This window comes from Lepus europaeus, chromosome 3 (assembly GCF_033115175.1).
Source record: "Lepus europaeus isolate LE1 chromosome 3, mLepTim1.pri, whole genome shotgun sequence".
Classification (NCBI taxonomy): Eukaryota; Metazoa; Chordata; class Mammalia; order Lagomorpha; family Leporidae; genus Lepus; species Lepus europaeus.
This window is the reverse complement of record NC_084829.1, coordinates 16,330,391-16,355,700: the sequence shown is the minus strand read 5'-3', so window position 1 is coordinate 16,355,700 and position 25,310 is coordinate 16,330,391. Positions and strand designations below refer to the sequence as shown.

Below are 25,310 nucleotides of genomic sequence, written 5' to 3'. Positions count from 1 at the left end.
CGGAGGAAGCTCCTGGCTCCTGGCTTTGGATAGGCGAAGCTCTGGCTGTTGTGGCCAACTGGAGAGTGAAACAGAGGATGTAAGAAACCCGCTCCCACCCACCCCACCCCCCGCCTCTGCCTCTCTGTAACTCTGCCTTTCAAATAAATAAATAAATCTTAAAATGAATGAATGAATGAATGCATAAATAAATAAGGTGTACCAAGCTTGGGGTCAGCACTGTGGCATAACAGGTAAAGCCACCTGCTACGTGTGACACCATCATCCCAAATGGGCACTGGCTCATGTTGTGATCAGGCTCAACTCCCTACTAATGGCCTGGGAAAAGCAGCAGCAGAAGGCCCAAGGGCTTGATCCTATCAGCCAGGATGAAGCTTCTGGCTTTGGCCTGGCCCAGCCACAGCTGGCTGTTTTTCTGTAATTGTGTGGCCACCATATCCCTCAATAGCTGGTGTTGAGACTGAACCCCTATACAAATGTTCCTAATGTAGAAGCAAGATATCACCAGGACCCAGCCCATCCTGTCTCCCTTAGCCTAAGTGTCCTTGTCCATCACTGAACTGAGGAAGTGGTGCAACTGGCCCTAAAGGTTCTAATCACCAGATTCAAGAAGTCATTTTCTTTTCCAATAGATAAAACCTTGATGGCCAGTATTGTCTGGGGGGGCAGGGGGAAGGGGTGGATGGGTGCAGGGATGGGTTTATTTAGGGGAAATTCCAGGTCTGGGGCAGAACATAACTACAACCTGCTTGTAACCCCCCCCCCCACACACACACACACACCACCACCACCACCACCACCACCAAGGGAAGCATACCTGGCCATTGTAAAAGTTCCCTAAGTCACCAACCAATCAAAGGAAGTTTGCAAGCATCAACTACCCAACCAGCAACTCGCACATAATCTGAACATTTACCCCTCAGATCCAACTTCAATCCAAAAGAACCTTCACCCCCAGAAGAAGTGCTGTGTCTGAAGACACTAGATTAGAGAATAATTTCACTGCCTCAGGCCAGCATCCCGGGAAATCCAACCTTTTCTCTCATTGAGTCTCAAAATGTGAAACCTGAGACAGGAGCTCAGTCTGCCGCCCCACCCTCAACTCAAACCCCATCACTAGAACCAAATAAAAAGTCAAATTCATTCACAAATCTAATTTAGGGCTTATATGAATAAACATTATTTTTTTCATGGAACAGTTTGACACTTCTTGCTTTTACTTTGCGGGTCCCCATAGGTACACGCTGAGGACAGAATGGAATGAAATTTGGAAAGTGGAAGGGCTGCAAGTACAGAGTATGATGTAAGTGACTGGGGACAAGATGATTACTTTTTGGCTTCTGCAGAAATGCGCTGTGATCATAATGTTTCCTGAGTAGATGCAAAAGTGGAGATGCTGGGGATCGAACCCAGGACCTCATGCATGCTAAGCATGCGCTCTACCACTGAGCTACATCCCCCTCATGAGGGGATTGGCCTTTCCAATTTACTTTCATGAAATATAACAGAGACTCACCCCATTTCAGTATTTTTTAGATTATATTTGTCCTGCCATAACTGTTAGAATTTTCACCGCCCCCTCTCCCTCTTGCAGAAACCTATCACCAAAGAACTCAGATTACTTTGCATCTTGCAGATGTTTGATAATTGATGAGACCAGAGCAGAGTTGAGAAAAGCTCAATTTAAAACACACACACACATATAAATACAAAACAACATGTTCCCAGGTCCTACCTTTCTGAGTACTTTTCCCTTTTTCTTTGAAAGATATTAGGGACAAAGGATAAAATGCTTTGCTAATGACTTCCTTGAATCACTAGTGACCTGTGCCCAACTCCTTTCCCCATCTCTGCACCCTATTCCTGGGCTCCAGAATCCACAACACATCTTAAGAAACAAGAAGCCAGTAGAGGGATTTCTATACAAAAATAAACTCCTTTCAGTCTCTGAGCACCTGGGAGGTTTAGGAAGCAAAGACATTGAACTGCATCCTGCAGCCACCGGATCCACATTTTATTCAGAGACTGCAACTCAAATCCAGAGACTGTGGATCTGCTGCTCTTCACTCTGATTCTTTGTAATGGAAGAGCCAGCATTAGAAACGCCTCTCTTCTGAGTGTGAAGCTCCATGTCCACTTCAAAGGTGCTTTACTTTCTGTAGAGAGTGTGGTTCTCCAGACATGAATGTGAAATTTGAAAATGGATTTGAAATTGAGAAAGTTCCATTCCTGCCTATATAGGTTCAGGGAAGTTCTGGGATATGATGCCCTGTGAGTGAAGCTGGAAGGGTGGTTAGGAAAGCTAAGAAGTGAGGGGAGGACCAAGGATCTCAGATAGACGGAGGCGAGGACGTACTCAGGACAGCGACAGTTCGGAGGGAGAGCAGGATGGCTTGACAAGATGACACCTGCAATTCTTACCCCTTTTCCTTGCTAAGAGAGCTTCAAAAAGCAGGCTGTATAAATAGTGAATGATCAAACTAATCATACCTTTTCCATTTCCTTTGTCAGTGATTATTTCAACAGTGGACCTAGTTAAGGCGTAATGGATAGTCTGCCTATAGGACTTTAGACTTTTTACAAGATAAAAAAGAAATAGGAGAAGAAAGCCAGACATCTTATTCTAGCATTGCTGTCTGATTTTCAAGGAATATGGCCTATGAGAACAGTTTGGAGAGAACCAGATGCAAAGTTATATTACTTTCAAAAGAATTTTAAGCAGAGAGAAATAACTTAGTATCTGGAAATCATATAAGAAAGAAAAATACACTACCATTTCACCAATGAACATACAGGCCTAATCATAAGTTAGCCAATAAAAATTAAAATATTTAAAAACATATCGCTGTGGAAAGGGTTATTAAGAGCTACCTGTTTGTTCTTCCCCCCCACTCCAAATTCATATATAGAAGCCCTAACCCCTTATGTGATGGTATGAGAAGATGGCACCTTAGGGAAGTAATAGATCATGAGGGTGGAGCCCGTGATGGGGAGAGTGTGGTTGTAAGAGGAAGAAGGCCAGCCCCCTGCTTCTCTGCCTTCTGACACAACACGATTTCCATCTGTAAACCAGGAAAATGTCTTCCAACCAAACTGGATCACACTTTTGGGTATAGAAAGTTATCTGATCTTGGATTTCCAGTCTCTAGATCTATGAGAAATAAATTGTTGTTTAAGCCACCCAGTCTATGACATCCTGTTTTGGTAGCCTAAACTTTCCAAAACATTGAAGAATTAATTTAACTTAATCAATACTTAATCCCTAAATATAACAAAGATTTAATTATAAATAGTGTATTATTATAGGATATATAATTAATATAAATTGATCAACATTAATAATTAAATATGAATTTAAGGATTGAAGAAATACATGTGTCAATGAGTATTATAAAATACATTTATCTGGCCGGCGCCGTGGCTCAACAGGCTAATCCTCCGCCTTGCGGCGCCAGCACACTGGGTTCTAGTCCCGGTCAGGGCACCGATCCTGTCCCGGTTGCCCCTCTTCCAGGCCAGCTCTCTGCTGTGGCCAGGGAGTGCAGTGGAGGATGGCCCAAGTGCTTGGGCTCTGCACCCCATGGGAGACCAGGAGAAGCACCTGGCTCCTGCCATCGGATCAGCGCGGTGCGCCGGCCGCAGCAAAAGGAAGACCTTTCTCTCTGTCTCTCTCTCACTGTCCACTCTGCCTGTCAAAAAAAAAAAAAAAAATACATTTATCTAATTCAACACATTAGAAGATTAAAACAAGAAAAAGAATATAATAATTTTAATTCTTTCATAAAACTTTTCATATTACTAACAGGAATATAGAAGTAGTAGTCCTAAGTACCTTTTCAAGTTCTGACATTCTCCTAATTAGCCATGGACTACTCTATGCCCTAATACCTACTCAGAAGATAAGTGGCAAATCTTACAAAAGACCCAGACAAGAATGCATGGAAAGAAGATATTTTGAGGGACACAATTGTGTCTTATTGTTTGTTCCAACATGATTCACTTAAAAATTTAAAGCTGGTAAGTGAGAGTAGTGGAAACTTCTTGTCAACATAGAGTAACAGGTACCAGAATTACTATCAACTCTGAATCGACCAAAGCCCCCCAAAAGGCAAGCTATGTAAAGCAATGGTTTTCAAAACTTTAGCCAGTAGGCAATAAAGGATAGTGATCTCAAAAATGACAACAAGATGACCACAACAATTGTCTTAGCTTACTCTCTTAAGAAATGCTGGCACATGCATTACAGTTAATTTTGCATGTCAGCTAGGCTCAGTTGAAATGCCCAGTTGCTTAGATAGAAGCCAGTCTAGCCATTGTTGTGAAGATATTTTTTAGATGTGATTAACTTCTAAATTAGCAGACTTTGGGTAAAGCAATTACCTTTCACAAGGTTGGTGGGCCTCACCCAAGCAGTTGAAGGCCTTAAGACAAAGGGAAAAAGAAACAATTCTGCTTACAGACTACATGTGGACTCAAGACTGCAACATGAACACCTGCTGAACTTCCAGCCTGAAGCTCTACAAACTTCAGTAACCACAAGTACTTGAGTCAATTTCTTAAAATAAATCTCAATCTCTCAGAGAGAAACAGACGGGGGGATGGGTGCAGAGGGAGATTCTGTTGCTGCGGAAAACCCTGACTCATATAACAGGTATAGCCTGTGAACTCTCTGTGTCCCAATTACCAAGCTGAGTCTTGGGAGACCAAGGCACTTAACGGCCATAAGATAAACTACCAAAGCCAATGGGTTGTACAGAGGGTAGACCCAGGAGATTGACAGAGGCTTCCCCTCCAGTATTCACCACAACACATATGAGGATGCTACCCAAGGCTGGGGGTGGGGTGGGGGACAATCTGGAAGAATTAAAGTAATAGTACTGAGCACACAGGGCTAAATTCACCAGCAAGACTGTAAAATATCATATTAGAGAGATATTAGGCAGAGTGCTAAGGTATTGTCTAAGCTGTGGAGAATTTGACGAAAATCCGCTCTCATTCTGCCTAAAAAGTTTCTATTTACTTTAATTTTTTCTATTAGTAGGGTTTTTTAAAAGTGTTAAATGAGGTGAAATTGATTTACAAAAAACTGCATACATCTAAGGCATATAATTTCATGGATTTGAAGATAAACATACATCCATGAAATCATTATCAGAATCAAGGCAGTAAACATCTTCATCACCTCCCAAAGTTGTCTCGTCTCTCCTTTTGTGCATATGTGTGGTAAGCACACTTAACTTGAATTCTGTTCTTTGACAAATCTTTCAGTATTATTAACTGTGGCACACTGTCACCTAATGTACTTATCAGAATTTCATTACTACAATGTAATACCAGGGATATGAAAAGAGGGCTTATTTAGTTCACAGTTTTGAAGGCTGAAAGTGTAAACAGCATGGTGCAGACTCTGGCGAAGACCTCATAGCAGGTTGCAAAGCATGTATGGAAGAAGGGTCATGAGATAAGCCAGGAAGCAGAGAACGGGTGGGCCCAAACTCAGGCTGCTATAACAACTCCCTCATGAGAACCACCTTGTGAGGGCACACCCTGATGACCCACTAGACCTCACCTAAATATTTCACTACCTGCCAGTAGCACAACTCTGGGGATCAAACCTTTAATTTATGGGCCTTTGGGGGACATTCAACATCCAAACCATAGCACCTAGCAAATCTGAAAAGCAACAACTTAGAAACTCTTAAAAAGGAATCCATGTACTACACAGATTTTGAAAAAAATAATTTAAGTCATTGTTTCTATGTTGTTATATTCTTTGGTAATGTGAGAAAGGTGAGCTCCCTTTAACACAATTACTGAAAATATTAGATTGGGTTGACCAAATTTCTTTATTTAGGAGAGCAAAAAGCAGGACCTTAAAGAGCGCTGAGAATACTGATGATGCGAGTTGTTTCAAGAAGCAAGAGGGGGAGTTTGTAGTAGATGTATTTTGGAAGCATGTTCATTCCACACACTAGGCATCCTTATCTTTTCCTAAAAGTTGGCACCAAGACTTGGGTCAAATGACTAGGTTCATACTGTGCCATTATGTCCTGAAGGCAGTCTCAGGTCCTGGGAAGAGTGTTCCCCTGAACTGGAAGTGCCAGGGAGAGATGAAGACCTCTAGGAGCATGGATTGAAGATCCTAATGATTAGACATCAGTCAAATAAAGATAAGGAAATGGCACATTCCAAGGGGAAGGAAAAGATAAGGTAATAAGCCCTAAGGGAAGAATGGCTTTCGTTGGTTCAACGATTACAAAAAAAGGCCACTGTGGTTGAAGCTCAAAAATTATGAGTCTAGGGACCAGTGTTGTGGCGTAGTGAGTTAGTTAAGCCACCATTGTGATGCCAGCATCCCATCAGGGAGCCGGTTTGAGTTCCGGATGCTCCGTTTCCAACCTAGCTCCCTGTTAATGCACCTGGGAAAGCGGCAGAAGATGGCCCAAGAGTTTAGGCCCCTGCACCTCCTGGCTTTGATCTGGCCCAGCCCCTGCAATTGCAACCATCTGGAGGAGTGAACCAGCAATTTCAGTTACCCAGAATGCCACCGTAATTGTGTTCTTCACACTGTTAGGCCACCTTGTCTGGTGGCCTACCCTCCATTTCCACAGGATATTTCTAACCCTCACTACTCCCCTAAACTTCCTGTGCTGGGCTAGGACCAGCTCTCCTGCACTGAAACCTTGAAGAAAGCCAAAGATGCAGGAGAGATAAAATGGTGACTGGATTAAAATTAAAGCACATGAAGAAATTCCCGGAAGGGTCCCAAGGTGGACCCTTGAGTACTGCGATGCAACTCCCACCTGGATACTAAAACAGCGCTACTTCTTCCTCTCCTATCACTCTCAACATCAAGTTACTAACAGACGTTATTTTTGCCCATTGTGTTCCACTGGAAGCATGGGAATGGATAGGGTGTCATTTAATTAGGCATAAATCATTCTCGAAATGCAGCTGGACTCCCTCTTCCTGGATGCATTCATAGGACGAATTTACTTCTGAATCGTCCCTTTGGCTTTGTGCTGCTCAGTGAACAAAACACTTAGATGGGGAAGTTCTCAGGAAGCAGGGGATGTGGCGGTAGATCAGAGAGAAATACACATGAAGCTTAAGAAATGGTTCGATTTAAAGGAAATGATCATGAAAAGAAATAGGAAAGGACCGAAATATTTTACTCAAAAGCTCTAAGCCCAAGGAAACAAATAAAGTGGAGATGCCGGGGCTCGAACCCGGGGCCTCATACATGCGAAGCATGCGCTCTACCACTGAGCTACATCCCCTGATGCTTTGAAATAGCGGGGCAGGATTTCTGGCCTGTTAAAAGCGCAGAGCAGTTTGTCGTTATGCAGTTATTCGGGTTGGACTAGGGGGCGGCAGGCTGTGAGGACCAAGGGCACCTGAGGGCTCCGTCGCTTACGCCCACGTGGCCTCCCTCCGGGGCACGCTGGGGAGCAGCAGCACAATTTTAGCATCTCTAGCCCACTTGATACTTCTGTTGTCTGAGTCGAAGCCCAGTCGCAAAGAATCAAGGGAGTTTCTTCAGGACTTGGAAATTGGAAATTTTCTGCTAGCCGCAGGTTCATAGAAAAATACAACCCAAATTCTCTGCAGCTGAGCAGGGCAGATGGCACCGGCTGCCGCTTTCCACCTGACCCCGCTCTGGGAAGAAGCGGACCAGACAGACGAAAATGGGAAAATCCTGCCCCGGTCTTTGTCCCCACAGGCAGCGGCTCGGCCTGTGCAGACCATGTAACCCACCCGACGCTGCAGCAGCTCGATGTAAACTTCGGCTACTCAAGGGCTCCCACGTTTAAGAAGGTGCGCGTGTTTCTGTCTGCCTTGCCCTAACACTCGCGTCAGCCTCTCTTTCCTATCTTCCGGCTCTGCGTCTGCCTGCCCAGGGCTGCGTGCAGGAACCTGGAGGAACCTGCCTTAGCGGGGATTTGCACTGGCCGAGCTCCGCTGAACGCGGTTCGCAGCCCTCAGATCCGCCTTCTGCAGCCGGGGGCACAGCGGTCTTTGTCTCTTGCTTCAGAAGCTGTCCTATAGGGAATAGTCTCTACATAGTTACGGATAATCAATTCAGCTCTTTCCTGGCTGGAACCATGGAGGGTGTGGAAGAGAAGAAGGCTCCTGCGGTGCCAGAAATCCTCAAGAAACAGCGGAGGAACTTCACAAAGCTGAAGATCAAGCACCTGAGACAGAAGTTTGCCCAAAAGACGCTTGGAAAGGCAAAGAGGAAACTGATCCATGCAAAAGCTAAGCGCTTTCACGAGGAATACGGGCAGACGTTACAGAACTGAAATTCAAGTAATGAGGATGGCAGCACAGCTTGGCAACTTCTGTGTACCTGCAGAACCCAAGTGGGCATTCGTCATCTGGATCAGAGGTGTCGGTCACGTGAGACCCAAAGTCTGAAAAGTGTTGCAGCTTCTTGGCCTACACCACATCTTTAATGGCAATTTTGTTAAGCTCAAGGAAATTTAGATTACCATGCTGAGGATGGTGGAGCTGTATATTGTCCGGGGGTATGGGATTCAGAAGTCAGTAAATGCGCATGTTTCCAAGCGTGGCTTCAGCAAAATCAATGAGTGACTCCCCTTGCCAGGTAACCGGCTGCCTGTTCTCTTGGTGAGTACAATATCATCCACATGGAGGGTGGGATTTCATGAGACCTTGGAAAACACTGCGAAGAAGCAAGTGATTTCCTGTGGCATCAAGTTATCTCCCCGAGGTGGGATGAAGAAAAAGACCAACTATGTTGTGGAGAGTGGAGATGCTGGAGACAGGGAAGAACAAGTAACAGACCTCCTAGGAGGGTGAACTAAGGTGTCTGCGATGGTATTTTTGTCACCTGCTCAGGTGATTAACAGCAACTACACTCAAACTGAAATGCACTGTTGTGTTGGTGACATTTGTTAGCCTGCCTCCACGTTTCCTTAACCATTGTGGCAAACCTTAGTGTGTGATAGAATTAAATCAAACCAGCAGCCCCTGATACAAAACTAGGGTTCAGTTTATTTTGTGTGAAAAATGCTTCATGATTTGTAAGGTTTTCCTCTATCAAAAAAAAAAAAAACTTAGTTTTTCACCTTTGAATTGTGCTGTGTGTCAAAATAGGCTTATTCTAACAAAACCTATTCCGTAGGCATTTGCACATAATTTGTAGGTAAGGTAATAAAAGTTCCATTTACCAAAATATAGAAAAATCTGTTCAACAAGAAGATACAACCATTGTAAATGTATATACATTTAATGTCAGAACACCCAATTTTAGAAAAATAAACATTGTTATGTCTGCAAGAGATAATCTGTAATACTAGTAGAGGAGTTCAACACCCCACTTTCATCAATGGGCATATCATTCAGGCAAAAAAAAAAAAATCAGCAAAGAAACATAGTTAAACTACACTATAGACCTCATAGACATTTAAAGAACATTCCATCCAACAACTGTAGACTATACTCTTTTCATCAGTATGTGGAACGTTCTATAGGACAGACAAAACAAGGCTTGAAGAAGTAAAAACAGCTTTTCCTTGTTAAGCTTCTTATTCGGTGAAGCATTAGGCCTTTTTACTGTAACGTAAATTTTAAATATACTATCTCAAAACTAAAAAAGGAAAGAAAGGAAGAGGCAGAGACGGTGGGAGGGATAGAATGGGAGAGAGGGAGGGAGGAGGAGAATATCATTATATGCTTGGAATTGTATCTGCAAACTGTACTGAGTCTGTTAAAAACTAAAATTATATTAAGTCTAAAAAAACTATATTAAGCCTGTTAAAAAATAAACATCTTTTAAAAAAAAGTCAAAACAATGGAAATCATATCATGCATTTTTCTGACCACAGTGAAAGAAAACTATTAATCAACAATGAAAAGACTTCCAGAAACCATGCAAATACATGAAGACTGACCAACATATTCCTGAATAAAAGTTTAAGAAATAAAAAGGGAAATGTTAAAGGTCTCAAAACTATTAAAAATATAATGTACCAGAAATTATGGGGTCTAGCAAAAGCAGTACTAAGAGATAAGTTTATAGTAATAAGTGTCTACATCCAAAAATAGAAATATAACAAATAAACAACCTAACAATGCATCACAAGAACAAACCAAACTTGAAGTAGAATGAAAGAAATAAAGATCAGAACAGAAATAAGTGAAACAGAAACTAAAAAAAAAAAAAAATCAATGAGATGAAGATATTTTTTGAAAAGATGAACAAAATTGATAAACCATTAGCAAGACTAAGGAAAAAAAGACTTGAATAAATAAAATCAGTGAGATAAAGAAATTATTGCAACTGATACTACAGAAATACAAAAGATCATTAGGAACTACTGTAAACGACCATACTCCAACAAAATAGAAAACAGAAGAAATGGATAAATTTCCAAATTCATATAACTTACCAAAATTGAACCATGAAGAAATGGAAAACATGAACAGACCAAAAACAAGTAGTGAGGTTGAATCATGGGGAAAAAAAAAAAAAAGTGTCCTAACAAAGAAAAGCTTGGGACCAGATGGCTTTACTTGAATTCTAACAAACTTTTATGAACAATTATTTTCAAACACTCTATGAGGCCAGCATTGCCTTAATTCTAGAACCACATGTTATGGGTAGAGTAGAACTTGTGTCCCAGAGTAGAGCTTGTGTCCCCAAAACTCAAATAGATGTTTAAACTCAGGCATCTTTATAGTGGTAATTGATGTGGTTTTCCAAGACAGGAAAGAGCAATCATTGGTTAAGTACAGCCATATCTGAATTGAAGGCTAAAAGCAACTCCTTGCGCCCAACGTGGGGCTCGAACCCACGACCCTGAGATTAAGAGTCTCATGCTCTACCGACTGAGCTAGCCGGGCACCTGTCAGGGGTGGCTGATAGACTGGGTGGAGACTTGGTCTAACTGTGGTATCTGAGGGGTCTGTGAGTGGTGTAAAGGCGTTGGTGGCACGCCCTTGGAGGGTAGATCTAGTGAGAGGCTTGGTTTAAGTTCTGACTAGCTTGCTCTGTTTACTGGCTCTCCATGTGACTGCTCCTCTGCACCCACCATGACCTGTCTCCATAGACACACACTGTGGGGCCAGTTATCCAGAACTGTAACCTCCAAACTGTAAGCTAAAATGAAGCTCATGTTGGGTACTTTAGTTAAAGTAACAAAAGGCACCACACACCACATCAACAGAATGAAGAAAAAAAATCATATAACCCTCTCAAAGATGCAGAAAAAGCATTCATTAAAATTCAACATCCATTCATGATGAGAACCTTGAACAAACTAGGCATAGAAGGAACATAACCACATAATAAAGGTCATATATGACAATCCATAGCCAACATCAGATCAAATAGGGAAAAGATGAAAGCATTTCATCTAAGATCTGAGAACCAGACTTGACTGTCCACTCTCACCAGTCTTGTTCAATATAGTATTGGAAGTTTTAGCCAGAACCTTTGTGCAAGAAAAAGAAACAAGTCATTCAATCAAATTATCCCTATTTGAGATGACATAATTGTGTATAGAGAGATACACTGGAGAGACTGCTGGAACTGATAATCCAATTTAGTAAAATTATTGGATTAAAAAAACAGTAGTATTCTTTTAAAAGAAAAAAAAAAGATTTATTTACTTACTGGAAAGACAGAGTTAGAGTGAGAGAGAGAGAGAGACAGACAGAAATCTCCCATCTATTGGTCACAATAATTGAGGCTGGCCAGGCAGAAGCCAGGAGCCTGGAACTCCAACCAGGTCTCCCACATGGGTGCAGGAGCCAGAGTGCTTGGGCCATCTTCCACTGCTTTCCCAGCAAAAACAAACAAAAAACAGCAAAATCAGTAGTAGTATTCTTATGAACCACTAATAAATTCACTGAGGAAGAAATTCTAAGTGCAATCCCATTCTCAATAGCTATCAAAAAAACACCTTGGAATAAATGTAACCAAGGATGTGAAAGAACTCTGGAATGGAAATTATAAAATGCTAATGAAATACATTGAAGATGATACACAGATTTTTCACATTCATGGATAAAAATAATGAATAATGTCAAAATATCCATATTCCCCAAAGTGATTTATAGATGCAAGGAAATCTCCATCAAAATACTAGCGACAGTCTTCAAGGAACTGGAAAAAGCAACTCCATAATTCATATGGAAACACTGAAAACCCTGTTTTAGCCAAGGCAACCTTGAACAAAAAGAATAAAGCCAGAGGCACTATTATCAAATTTTGCCTCATAATCAATCTGTTGTAATGAACAGCCCTGTTACATGGTCATGTGAATAAAAAGATGGGGTAGTTTATTGCGTAGCAACAGAAAACTAACATTTTGTATGTATTTGTTTCCTCTGTAACCTTTGTATGAACTTTCCTTTACATGTTTTTTGTTCCCTTTATTTCTTTCTTAAGAAATGATGCTATCAGAACATAAATGTAATTCTGATCTTATATAAATATACATAGCTTATTGTGTTGAAGAAATTTTCCTGGGGCATGCATTGCAGCATAGCAGGTTAAGCCACTGCTTGAAACACCCACATCCCATGCTGGACTGCCTAGGATCGAGTCTTGCTCCATTTCCAATCCAGCTTTCTGCTCATGTGTACACTGAAGGGCAGCAGAGGGTGGCCCAAGTGTTGGGTACCTGCTAGCCATGTGGGAGACCTGGATGGAGTTCTTGGCTCCTGGCTTCAGCCTGTTGCAACCCTATATGTTGCTGTCATTTGGGAGCAAGCCAGTGGATGCAAAATCTCACTTGCTCTCTTTCATCTATCACTCTCTTTCTCTTTCAAGTAAATAAATATAAATAAAAAAATAACAGAAATTTTCTTTCTTTGATATATTCCAAAGAGAGAATGTGTTTACACTGGGAATGAATACCAATTGCAAGGAGTATTATCATCAATTATTGTGCTATAAAGTATTGTACAGTGTAGTTTCTAAAGCAAGACACAATTTGAATTCAGTTTTGAGTCCAGTGTTTTCTTGACTGTCATTAGAATGAATTCTTCTCAGTTTGGGGGCATTACAGCCTTGGGGGAAAATTAAGTTAGATAATGCATAGGAAAGTACATGGATGAATGATATCTCCTAACGAGTGATGATGTGTGTATGTGTGTGTACATATGAAATTTATATATATGCTATATGTTATACTATAGATTGAATGTATATTTTATAATATAGATTTGTTAACAATAGCAAATTTAGTTTCTCTGAATGGTAAGTAAGTAGGACACAGGTTCTAAAATATTTTCTTAAATAAATCCAGTAAGGAAACAAAGATTGTGTGATAGTGAAACCACAGTAGTGCCGCCTTGAGTTTTCCCTCCATTCTGACCTCTACCTCCAACCCTGCAAGATACGGATCACCTGCTGCTGTAGATGCTCCTCCATCAGGAAAGCTTATGTGCTTCAGCAGGTATTCCATGTTAAGCCAGGAAGACCAACCTGAGGCTTGAACAGTTAGCTTTGGAAACACAAGTAAAGGCATGTTATAAACCAAGCTCCTAGTCGGGCTCTACACTGAATGTATGTGGAGGGTGGATTCTTGTTATAATTTCTAACCAGATTTCTGTTGGTCCTGGTCTGGGATTCCTTATATAAGTTTGTCCCAGTGAACTCTTTATTCTTATATGGAGCTTCCTTCTTCCTTCTTGAGAAAGGTGGGCTGTTAAGGAAATAGAAAAGTTATCCTTCCACTCCCCGCAACATAAAGTAAACAGAACAATCTTGGAGCAGGATGGCCATGAAAAGGCATCCCGTTATGAAAGCTGGGACATTAAACAAATAAGCATTGTGTGCTTCCAATGGGCCTGAATTGAAAATGCTAAAGCAAAATGTATGAAAATAAAATAATTACATTATATTTATCCTGTTTCTCATGGAAGTATGTGTCTGTTGTATCTAACATAAAATATAAAATAAAGAGAACCATTAAATTGTAAATGTCTGGATTGAGTAGGATATGAGACAAGAGCTCAAGATTTGCAGTTCAATAATCTGAGTCTGTAACTTAATACCATTTAAAAGGTGGTGACACAGGGCAAATTTTAGAAAATATGTCTTTACCAATTGCATATCTTGGATCAGGGTGATGTATGTAAAAAGGGTTTTTGTGATATCAAAGGATGTTATGTATGCATGGTGTGTGCAATGACATTCCAACAACCTTGAGCATGGCTTCTGTGATATTCTAACATGCCCTCCATTGGCTTCTATTTTGCCTCAGGGTCTAGATGAGTTGATTAATATGTTTTGGGTTTTTTTTTTAAGACAATATATTAGGCCTGGGCATGTTTTTGTTTTCTGAACAAAATGGAAAAAACTACACGTGGATTTCAAAAACCTTTCACCAAAATAAACTTATCTTCTAATGCCATTTTCCCACGAACTTTTTGGAGTATCCACCTAGATAAGACGTTGTCACAGAAGTTCATGAAATAATGTTTGAGGGATAGCTGTAGTCAAACAAGAGGGAATGGAATTGGCTCCAGTTGCAATAAAGTAATGATTTACCAGGGGCACAGGATATCACATTAGATGTGCTTTATACCAAGACAGAGCCACGTTAAACCAGCCCCATCCTCCCACTCCACACATAGATGCCTACAGCTCTTTGCGTGTGATAGCACCTTAATTCTCTCCCTTAGTGAGACCTGTCCCTTTTCTGCTCCCTAGTCTCACATTCTAACAGTCTGATGAACTTTTTGGCCAAGCAGGAAGACAAGCTCTGTCAGACAAACGGGGTCCTCCCAAGTCTAAACACTACTTCATGAGATTCCTTTGACCATGAAAAAGAGTCTCATGAGGGCAGAGCAGATGGCAATCACCTCATCTGGATATCTAAGTCCTTCCTTGGATTTGTGGGAAAGTTCAGCAACATATCCAAAATAAATCCAGAGCCAAGATTACTTTAGTTTGCCATAAAAATACAGATACCAGAAATAAGCTCCCAATCTTCAAATCACAATGAATTCTTTCAATTCTCACTTTACCTACTGTCTCTCTCCTCTGTAGCGTGGAATCAATAATCCCAGTCATAGATTCCTGCAGTCTCAGGGCTTATGAGACTATTTGCCAAATACTTCCACAAGACTTCATCTTAAATTTCTAGGCATCTACAAATCATGCTCAAATCCAAGCTCTTCCTCCTTTCTGGCCCCATCCCACAGTCTTACGACTGTTTATAGCAAAAACAAAGCACACTACTATTAAGCAAAGAGCATTCTTTCCCTTGTGCCTTAACAAAGGAACCAGGTTCATGATTCGACTACGCATGCCCTTTTCAAGGAAGTTTGGTTTATTAAACTTACCTCCCCAAACAAAAGCCAGTATCTGGAACCTCCAATGTAGTCCTTCAGTCATGACTACTTTCTCAGGTCAAATTCAAATGGACAAAGAAAAGACATCCTTCACGCCTGAACAGGGACTTGAACCCTGGACCCTCAGATTAAAAGTCTGATGCTCTACCAACTGAGCTATCCAGGCCCACAGAGTCTGTACATCACAGCATAGTATGATGAATATATTTTGTTATTGTCAACTTTTTTCCAGTACAAGGCAATGGGTTAAAAACAGATTCCTTGCATACATATCTCACATATTCAAGTCAAAAGTAGTTGGTCAGTCACATTTCTACACTCACCAGCCTGCTCTCAACAGAACCATTTGGCTTCATGTGACTCTTTGTAAAGTCATCAATACCAGCCACCATGCCTCAGACAACAACCCAGTGACTTGGGCATACTTCGCAAATGCTCAGATAAGAGAAACGCTCCAAGATGGCCTCAAAAACTAACAGAGTTTGTGTGAAAAAGAGTGCATATTCCTAGGGGATAAAAGTTCTCTGCCCACTTTCCTTCAAACACGTGGGACTCCGGTATTTCCTCATACCTAGAGGGCAGAGACATGATGCCACACTCAGACCCATCCTATCTGCTCTTCCATCCATATCCAGGCCCTTACTTTGCTAGCCCCGACATCACCTCATCCTCTCCCCAGTCACTCATTGCTTTACCCTTCTCCTGGTTGAGGTCTTCCCAATACCCCAGTCCACTCCATCAAGGTTCAAGGCTCCTAACCTCTAGAGACAAGATCTGGGAGTTTCTAATGGAATAAATGACTATCCAACCTCTCCTACACTGTGCTTTCGATCTTCATCCAAAACTCCCGTCTGGTCTATAACGCAAAATAATGGTGCAAGGCTGGAAGTGCTAAGAGGCTGAGAGAGGCTTTGTGGCTGATGCTGGCATTCTTCTTCCTCCCTATCCTGCCTTTTGTCTTTCAAATTAGAAATTCAGTGATGGGAGGAGCAGCTACAGGATCCATCCGCAACACTGTTCAACATTGCTGCGTGCACATACACACAAGTGTGTTTCACGCCAAGTTTTGTGAATTCTTTCCTTCTGTCTTATCTCTTACAAAAGGATCTAAACTTCCCCCAGGCAGCATTTGGATTGTCTTCTTGGAATCATTTCACGTTCCCTTGCTCATCTTTTGAGCAGCTTTGCAGATGAGGACGAAGTTGGGGAAAGGAAGGACTTTGAATACTCACGAAAATGCCCCCATTCCTGTGAGCTTCCCTAGTGATGGAATGGATGTGCCCACGGGCGAGGCAGCTGTGGAGCAAACAGACGGGAATAGGAAGACGGCTCAAGGAGAAACAAGAATCTTAGGATCCAAAGTCAGCCGAAAGGCAAGGTTTTCTTCTGTTTTCAGGAAATACATTTGAGTCTCTAAAATCCCCAATTTTAATAAATCCTTTCAAGTCTTTATGTTACTCTCCCCCCAGGGGCCTTCCTGTCCACAGTCACAGGAAAATCCAGTTCTCCAGACTTCCCACTCTGCAGAATTCCAGACTCAGCTGTCACCGTGTTCAGAAGACATCTTTGTAAAGTTATTTTGTGAGGAGTCAGATGGGTTAATAGGCAGTCAGAGTGTTCCCAGTGGAAATTTGGGGTGCAGAATGATTGTTTTCTCCCAAAAGTTATCTTTAGCAAGGTCAAAATTCCTGCCCGGGCCCAATGGGTTAAAGCCCTGGCCTGCACCTCCAGCATCCTATATGGGCACTGGTTCCAGTCCCAGCTGCTCCTGTTCTGGTCCAGCTCCCTGCTAATGCACCTGCGAAAGCAACAGAGGATGGCCCAAGTCCTTGGGCTCCCAAACCCACGTGGGAGACCCAGAGGAAGCTCCTGGCTCCTGGCTTCAGATCAGCTCAGCTCTGGCCAATTGTGGCCATTTGGGGAGTGAACCAGTGGATGGAAGACCTCCCCCAACCCATCCACCCCTCACCCACCCCCATCTCTACTTCTCTCTATAACTCTGTCATTCAAATAAATAAAATAAATCTTTTTTTTTTTAAAAAAAAAAAAGTGCCTGCCTTCCCACTCCTTTTGAGCTTCCAATCTTATCATGAGAATAGCAAGGGAGTGGTGACTGCACCCTTCTGAGAGTTTACTGTAAAACAAATTAGGTATCCCACCTTTCTAATGGCTTTTTGTTTTATCCTGAGCAAGCCAGACAGCATAAAAGATTGCAAATCAGGTCTTTTGATGGGTTTTGTCCCTATCTTGTACTTTCTTTGTTCCCTCAAATTGTGCTTAAAAAAACCCACTACCACCAGCTCCTTGGGGTTTTTTTCCTCTTGGAAGCCTCCTCCATGCCACTCTGGCTGGAGGTCTCTGACCCTAATAAATCCTTCCTTAAAATCTCTCTGCTTCTCTGCTTGGAAATTCTTCCATGTGAGACAAAGAACTGAGATAATAATATTTTCTCCACCACCATTTCACCCGTAACATTTTCATAAAGATTTCAGACCCATCATGTTCAAATAGTGCCAGAACTGTGATCATCTGTAGCAGACACTTGCTGCTTTTTCTTTAGCAGCTGAATGTTTTATCTTCTGTTTCCATATAATTTAGATCCTGCTGTGATGGTATGGGAAACTTTGGTTACCACAGAGACGGATCTGGATGAAACCATCTGAGGTGTGCTGCCTCTCCCAGGGGCGGGGTGGAGTCTTGGAGGCCCTAGGTATTAGCTACTTCCTATCCCTGGAAAAAGCTCAAAATGTACAGAATATGGTTCTTTAGGGAACCACAGAGGCCAGTATCCCAGTGCTCTCTGGAGACTTTATAGTTACGGCCCTGCCTACTGCCTTGATTTACATGTGCCTTCATATATAATCCAATGGAGTTATGAAGTAAGAGGGAAAAGAAGCATTGGTGTTCATGGAATGGAAAATGTCATTTTTCTACCCGGAGATTCCAAAAGCAATACAATTGGGTGATATGGGGCTCTAGGTTATTACAATGCTTGTTGGATAGACAGGACATACAAAGCTCCAGTGTCTATGGAGTCTTGTTCATTTTCCATGAAGTAGCTGATTCCCACCCTCTCCTACCCTGAAAGACTTTGTGAGACTTAACAGACATTCTGTTGTTGGTTTCTACTAATGCAATACATTTTTCTTCTTTTTGTGAAGTTTTGTTTTTTGCTAAACAAACTAGCATTCCCCCCCCAAAAAAAAAAAAAACACCAAAAACAACTTACAACTCTTCTTGCATATACTATCAGTGCTTGTGTTTGGAAACACACACAAAATTTAGTCATCTCTTATATTTTCTCATCCCTCCCCTTGCCACACACAGTGCACACTGCCCCTTTGACTACACTACCTCAGGCATCTACAGTGTGGTGTTAATTCATGTATTCCACTTCATGATTTTAAAGTTCTGTAAACAAGAAACTTGTTTTTTTGAGTGAGTAAATTAAAAATGTAGAAGCAAGTGAATTTCATCTCACTACTCTCTAATACTTCTCAGGATCTTAAGTCCTCTAGGTAGACGTGGGGTTGTGTGTTTTCTATCACATGGCATGTGAAGATCTCCACTGAGGGTCAATTTACAATCAACCAGAATAACTGCCAGGTCAAAACCGGGTGTCAATCCAAAAGTCCTTAAGACTTTAACCCTAACCCCCTTCTCAGACTGAACTATATAGATCAGATGATAGCAGCTGGCACTCAGATTTCCATCTAGGTTTTCAGCATCTGCATTGACAAGTGTCCACGTTCCCTAAGTTACTTGCATAAGCAAAAAAGATTAGGACTCCACTTCTTTCACATCGTCTTCTTGGGTCTGGTATTTGACTGTGCTGGATTGACTGATGGAAGTGGATGAGCAGGGAAAGGGGCAGTAGGGTCAGGAAGTCAGTAGAAGCTTTTCCCCCGTCTGTTGGGTGATTCAGACATGATTGAGCAGTTCTGACTGCTCAGAGAATTAAACGCAAGTTTCCATGGGCTACAAATTGTTTTCAAAACAACAGCATCACAGCTCAGTAAACTTCAAGTGAAGTGACTTTTTGTCTAGGCTGGGGGAATGATTGGGATAAAGGCATAGCAGGTAAAGTCGCCACCTGCTGGCATCCCATATGGGCATTGGTTCAGGTTCTGGCTGCTCCCACTTCCAATCTATCTCCCTGCTTGTGGTCTGGGAAGGGCAGCAGAAGATGGCCCAAGTATTTGGGACCCTGCTACCCACATGGGAGACTCGGATAAAGCTCCTGGCTTCAGCTTGGCCCAGTCCTGGCTGATGTGGGGAGTGAACCAGCGGATGGAGGATCTCTCTATCTCTCCCTCTTTGTAACTCACACTTTCAAATAAATAAATAATTTTTTTAAAAAAGGCAAACACAGAAAGTCAGAGAAAAGTTAAGGGACTGAGCAAAGCTGTCAAACTACCTTCCCTCTCAGGACTCACTGACACAGAGAGAAAGTTTGCTAAAGATACAGATATTTGAAAGAATATAATCACTACTTTTGTCCCTTTGATAGAGTTCTATGTAAAGTCTATTTTACCTGATATAAGCATGCTACCTCTGCTTTTTTGTGGTTTCTGTGTTTGCAAAACATCTTTTCCTATCCCTTAATTTTCTATTTGTGTGTGTCCTTTAAACAGGGAGTGATTCTCTTATAGGCAGCATATAGTTGGATCTCATTTTTTTCAAATCAGTTCTGTTGCTCTGTGTATTTTGGTTGGAGAATTTAATATATTTATATTTAAGACAGTGATTGATAGATAAACACTACTCTCATATTTTCCTTTGTAACTAGGTGATTTTCTATAGTAATATATTTTGATTTCCTACTTTTTATCTTTTGTGCATTTACTGTAAGTTTTCTTTTGTGGTTGCCATGAAATCCAAGAAAGACATTACATGTTAATAAAAGAAACAACAAGAAACACAGCAATTATAAGTATATTGACACCTAGTACATAGTTCCAAACTATATGAAGCAAAAATTGCTAGAACAGCAGGTGGAATTAGCATCAATACTCCACTCTTGATAGAGAATATAACAAGACATAAATAAGGAGATGGAAATTTGAACAACAAAATAAATCAGCCAGTCTAAGACATATGTAATCAATTTACACTACAAAATACACATTGTTTTTATGTGCAGGTGGAGCATTTTTCAGGATAAACCATAGGTTACACCACAAATTAAGTTTCCATAGATTTTAAAAAGATATTATCTTATATAAAATGTCTTCTCTGATCCAATGTTGATGGGAATGTAAACTGGTGCAACCACTATGGAAGACAGTATGGAGATACCTCAGAAATCTGAATATAGACCTACCATATGATCCAGCCATCCCACTCCTGGGAATTTACCCAAACCAAAAGAAATCAGCACATGAAAGAGTTATCTGTACCCCCATGTTCATTGCAGCTCAATTCACAATAGCTAAGATATGGAATCAACTCAGATGTCCATCAACTGTTGACTGGATAAAGAAATTATGGTATATATGCACTAAGGAGTACTACTCAGCTTAACAAGAAATCCCACTATGTTCCTAAACAAACAAGAAATTGGCCCTCAAGAGGCTGTAGTATGGAAGGCAAATATTTTTAAACAACCAAAATCCCTAATAATCATAAGAGAAGGGATGCCACAACTCAGTACTATTGAGAATCAGAGTCTCAGAACTAATAGAAAACAAGGGCATGAATCAGGCTAATATAGGTTTCTATAAGGCTTAAAGCAGGGGGTAAAAAACCCTCTGCTTACCACTGTTTGCAGCTATTTTTTGAGGGAGTGATGAGATGTGGTACAACTTCTCCCTGGTATTGCCATTCTTGTAAGTTCCCCCCTTCTTTGCCTGGGATACTAAACCATGGGAGTGTTTACCCAAATACTGCTGGAGACTGCACCAGAAACAAAGGCTAATTATCATCCTAATCAGGACTTGTAAACTAGGTGCCTCCATACCTCTATTTAAGTCAGCACCCCATAAATATGGGCAATTATGTCAACTACATTTAAAGTTTTATTTTAAAAAATTGAAATTTCAAAGCTTTAAATTTCAAACTTTAAAATTTAAATTTAAATTTAAATCCAGGGCCAGTGCCGTGGCTCAACAGGCTAATCCTCCGCCTGTGACATCGGCACACTAGGTTCTAGTCCCAGTTGGGGTGCCGGATTCGGTTCCGGTTGCCCCTCTTCCAGGCTCTCTCTCTCACTGTCCACTCTGCCTGTCAAAAATTAAAAAAAAAAATTTAAATTTCAAAATAAAAAAAACAAAATGAAATCTTATCTTTTGCAATAAGATGGTTGCAACTGGAATCCATTATACCAAGTGAAATAAGCTAATCCCCAAAAGACAGATATCATATGTTTCCCCTGATCTTATGTAACCAGTAGAATACCTGAAAGGTAATGTATTGGACTGAAACAGACATCTTGAGATTCAATGATTGTTTATAGCCCTTGTCTCTTCCATTGAGGAACTGTGTTTTGTTTAGATTTGCTCTGTTTTATTTTCTTTTTCTTCTTCCTATTTGTTGAACTCCATTACTTAAAGTAAGGTTAACTATACGATCATTAAGTATATTGAAAATAGATCATGGCAAAAATTAAGAATGGAAATCTGAGAGGGAGGGGGAGGTAGGGTTGGAGTGTGTGGGGAGAGGAAATCCCACTATGTTCTTAAATCTGTATATATGAGATTTGTATAACTTATATAAAATTTTAAAAAAGAAAATCTGAATAGATCTATAACTAGCAGAGATTGAATCAGTAATAAAAAGTCTTCCATTGAAGAAAAGCTTTGTCCTGATAGCTTCACCAGCAAATTCTAAAAAATCTTTAAAGAAAACTATGCTTCTCAAACCTTTCCAAACAATTGGAGAGAAGGGAAATCTCCTTCATACATTATACAAGGCCATATTTATCCTCCCATCCAAGTCAAACAAAAACAATACAAGAAAAGAAAATTACAGACCAATATCCCTTATGAATACTGATGCCAAAATGCTCAAGAAACTGTAGCAAACCAAATTCAGTAGCATACTGGAAGGATTATATAGCATGATCAAATAGGGTTTGTTCCTGGAATGCAAGGATGGTTCAGCATGTTAACACTGATGAATGTGATACATCACATTAACAGAATTAAGGGGGAAAATGCACAATTATCACAATTGGTGCAAGAAAAAACATTTGACAGAATTCTACACCTTTTCATGATTAAAAAAAAAACTCTCAACAAATTAGATATAGAAGGAATATACCTTCACACAATAAAGGCCAATATGACAAGCTATAACTAACACTCTCTCTGCTGACCAGTTGAAATATTTTCCTCTAAGATCTAGTACTGACAGTCCTAGCCAGAATAATTAGAAAAGAAAAAGAAAAAATATATAGTGTCCAAATTGAAAAGGAAGAAAAAAATTTTATTGGTTTGCACATGATATGATGTTTCTTATATGCGGAAAACCTTAAAGATTACACAAAAATTAAAGGCTGTTAGAACAAATATACCAATTCAGCAAAGTATCAGAGTACAAAATCAATGCAGAAAAGTAAGTTGCAGTTCCATACACTAACCAGGACCAATCCAAAATGGAAATTAAGAAAACAATTCTATGCACAATGCCATAAAAAAAAAAAAAATTAAAGACTTAAGACTCAAACCAGAAAAGTAAGACAGGATTGATGAAAGCTACAAAACATTTCTGAAAGAAATACATAACTAAATAGAAGACATCCTATGCTCATGGAATAGAAGACGATATTATTAAGATACCAATACTCCCCAAAGCAGTCTACAGATTTAATGCAGTCCCCATCAAAATCCTAATGTCTTGGTTCTTTTTTTTTTTTTTTTTTTGCACTTGTAGAAAAACCTATCCTAAAGTTCATATAGAATATCAAAGGACCTCATTTAGCCTAAAAAGAAACCCTGAAAAAGAAGAAAGCCTGAGAATCCACACTTCCCAATTTCAAAACTCGTAACAAAGCTATAGTAATGAAAATTATTGCACTGTTATGAAGATGGACATAGAAATCAATAGAGTAGAATAGTCAAAAATAACCACCACATACATAACCCAATGATTTTCAACAATGATGCCCAGATCATTCAGTGTGGCAAAGATAATCCTTCCAAAAATGATGCTGGGAAAACAAGATAATCACCTGCAGAAGAATGAAGTTGGACCATTACTTACGTCATAAAAAAAAATAACTAAAAACGGATTCATGACTCACATGTAAGATGTAAAGCTATGGAACTCATAGAAGAAAACATAGGACAAAATTTCATAACACTGAACTTGGCAAGGATTCCTTGAATATGATACCAAAGGCAAAAGCAACAATAACAAAATTAATGTTAAAGACTTCATGGAACTTTTAAAAAATTTGTGCATCAAAATTCATAAATAAAATAAAATAAAAAGCAACCCATAGAAGGGATAAAATATTTGCAAATTGTGTATTTAATAAGGGTTTAATATCTAGAATATATAAAGAATTCCTTTAAAAATCAACAACAAGCGGAAAATGCAATTCCAACATGAGGAAGGACATGAGCAGACAGTTCCCCCAAGCCGATATACAAATGACTGACAAGTATGTGAAAGGAGGTTCAGCGTCACCAGGTGTACTGAACCGTCAATCACATCCGCAGTGAGTTCCCACCTCACACCTGGTAGGATGGCTACTCTTCAAAAAAACTAAATGACAAATCTGGACAAGGATGTAGAAGACACTGAAACTGTGCACTTTTGATGAGAATGTAACATATTACCACTGGGAAAGTAGTATGGGGAGTTCCCCCCAAAATTAAAAATATTACAGTGACCACTAGATGCAGTAAATCTGGGTATATATACAAAGGAGTCTGGTCTGTAAGACCTCCGTGTACACCCACGTTCACAGCAGTATTATTCACAATAGCTGAAGTACGGAGGTAAGGCAGGTGTCCACAGACATGAATGTGACATATACTTAGAGTGGAATATTGTTAAACCTTAGAAAAGGAAGGCCATTCTGCTATATGCTACAACAAAGATAAACTTGAGGAGATCATGCTAAGTGAAATAACAAAAAGACAAATACTACATGATTCCCTTTGTATGAATAACTTAGATTAGTTCAATTACAGGGACAAAAACACAAACGGTGTTTGCCAGTGGCTGGGGGAAGGTGAGAATGAGAATCGCTGCTTAAAAGGTATAGTTTTAGTTTTGCGAAATAAAAAGTGTTGGGAATGGACGGTTGCACTACCATATGAATCAGCGCACCTAATGCCACCGAACTATCCATTCCGAATTGCTGATAGTAACTTTTATGACGGGTGCATTTAATCACAATTAAAATTAGAGGTGCAAGACGGTATCTATGGAGTTGTGGAAATGACTTGTAAACCAAGAGACCAACCTTTCACAGGGAAAACCGGGATCTGGGTGGGACCTTTGGCTCATTCACCAACGGCTCTGCCAGCGGAGCGTTCTCAGCACGTGTTCTGACACGTCTACAGGTCGCTCGCCCAACCGTCTGGGTTGGATGCCTGGGTCATCGCTGATTCTCCACGCTTTGGCCAACCGTCCACTCCCGCGATCCAGCACCGCAGCTCTCCAGTAAATGACATCACCTTTCTCATGCCAGGTGTAAAAAGGATGGATGTGGAAGGGTAAGAAAGTAGGGAAAACGGAGAGGAAATCCAGGTGTAAAAGGATGGATGTGGAAGGGTAAGAAAGGAGGGAAAACGGAGAGGAAATCCCAGGCTCCATCTTTCACAAGAAAGCAGCTGGCGGGAGAGGGGAGAGAGCACCAGAAACAGAACCGGGACCGGCTGATTTTTACCTTTTTCACTTCTTTCTCCCTTCCACAAGTTTTTAATACCACTTCATTGCCACTGTACAGACCTGACCGTCAGTCCACCCAAAGTTGGTGATTTTTATCGCTACATGTGTGGATAAAAGAGTCCAATCAACACAAG

At 40.6% G+C, this 25,310-nt stretch overlaps 4 non-coding genes across 4 annotated transcripts; all 4 read right to left on the bottom strand.

Moving 5' to 3' along the window:
- Window positions 1-1,388: 1,388 nt before the first annotated feature.
- Window positions 1,389-1,460, bottom strand: TRNAA-AGC (transfer RNA alanine (anticodon AGC)). The gene has a single exon. It is a non-coding gene; the product is annotated as a tRNA-Ala (tRNA).
- A 5,748-nt stretch (window positions 1,461-7,208) lies between these two features.
- On the bottom strand, window positions 7,209-7,280 carry TRNAA-CGC (transfer RNA alanine (anticodon CGC)). Its single transcript has one exon. It is a non-coding gene; the product is annotated as a tRNA-Ala (tRNA).
- Window positions 7,281-10,796: 3,516 nt separating this feature from the next.
- TRNAK-CUU (transfer RNA lysine (anticodon CUU)) lies at window positions 10,797-10,869 on the bottom strand. The gene has a single exon. It is a non-coding gene; the product is annotated as a tRNA-Lys (tRNA).
- A 4,557-nt stretch (window positions 10,870-15,426) lies between these two features.
- TRNAK-UUU (transfer RNA lysine (anticodon UUU)) lies at window positions 15,427-15,499 on the bottom strand. Its single transcript has one exon. It is a non-coding gene; the product is annotated as a tRNA-Lys (tRNA).
- Window positions 15,500-25,310: the final 9,811 nt, after the last annotated feature.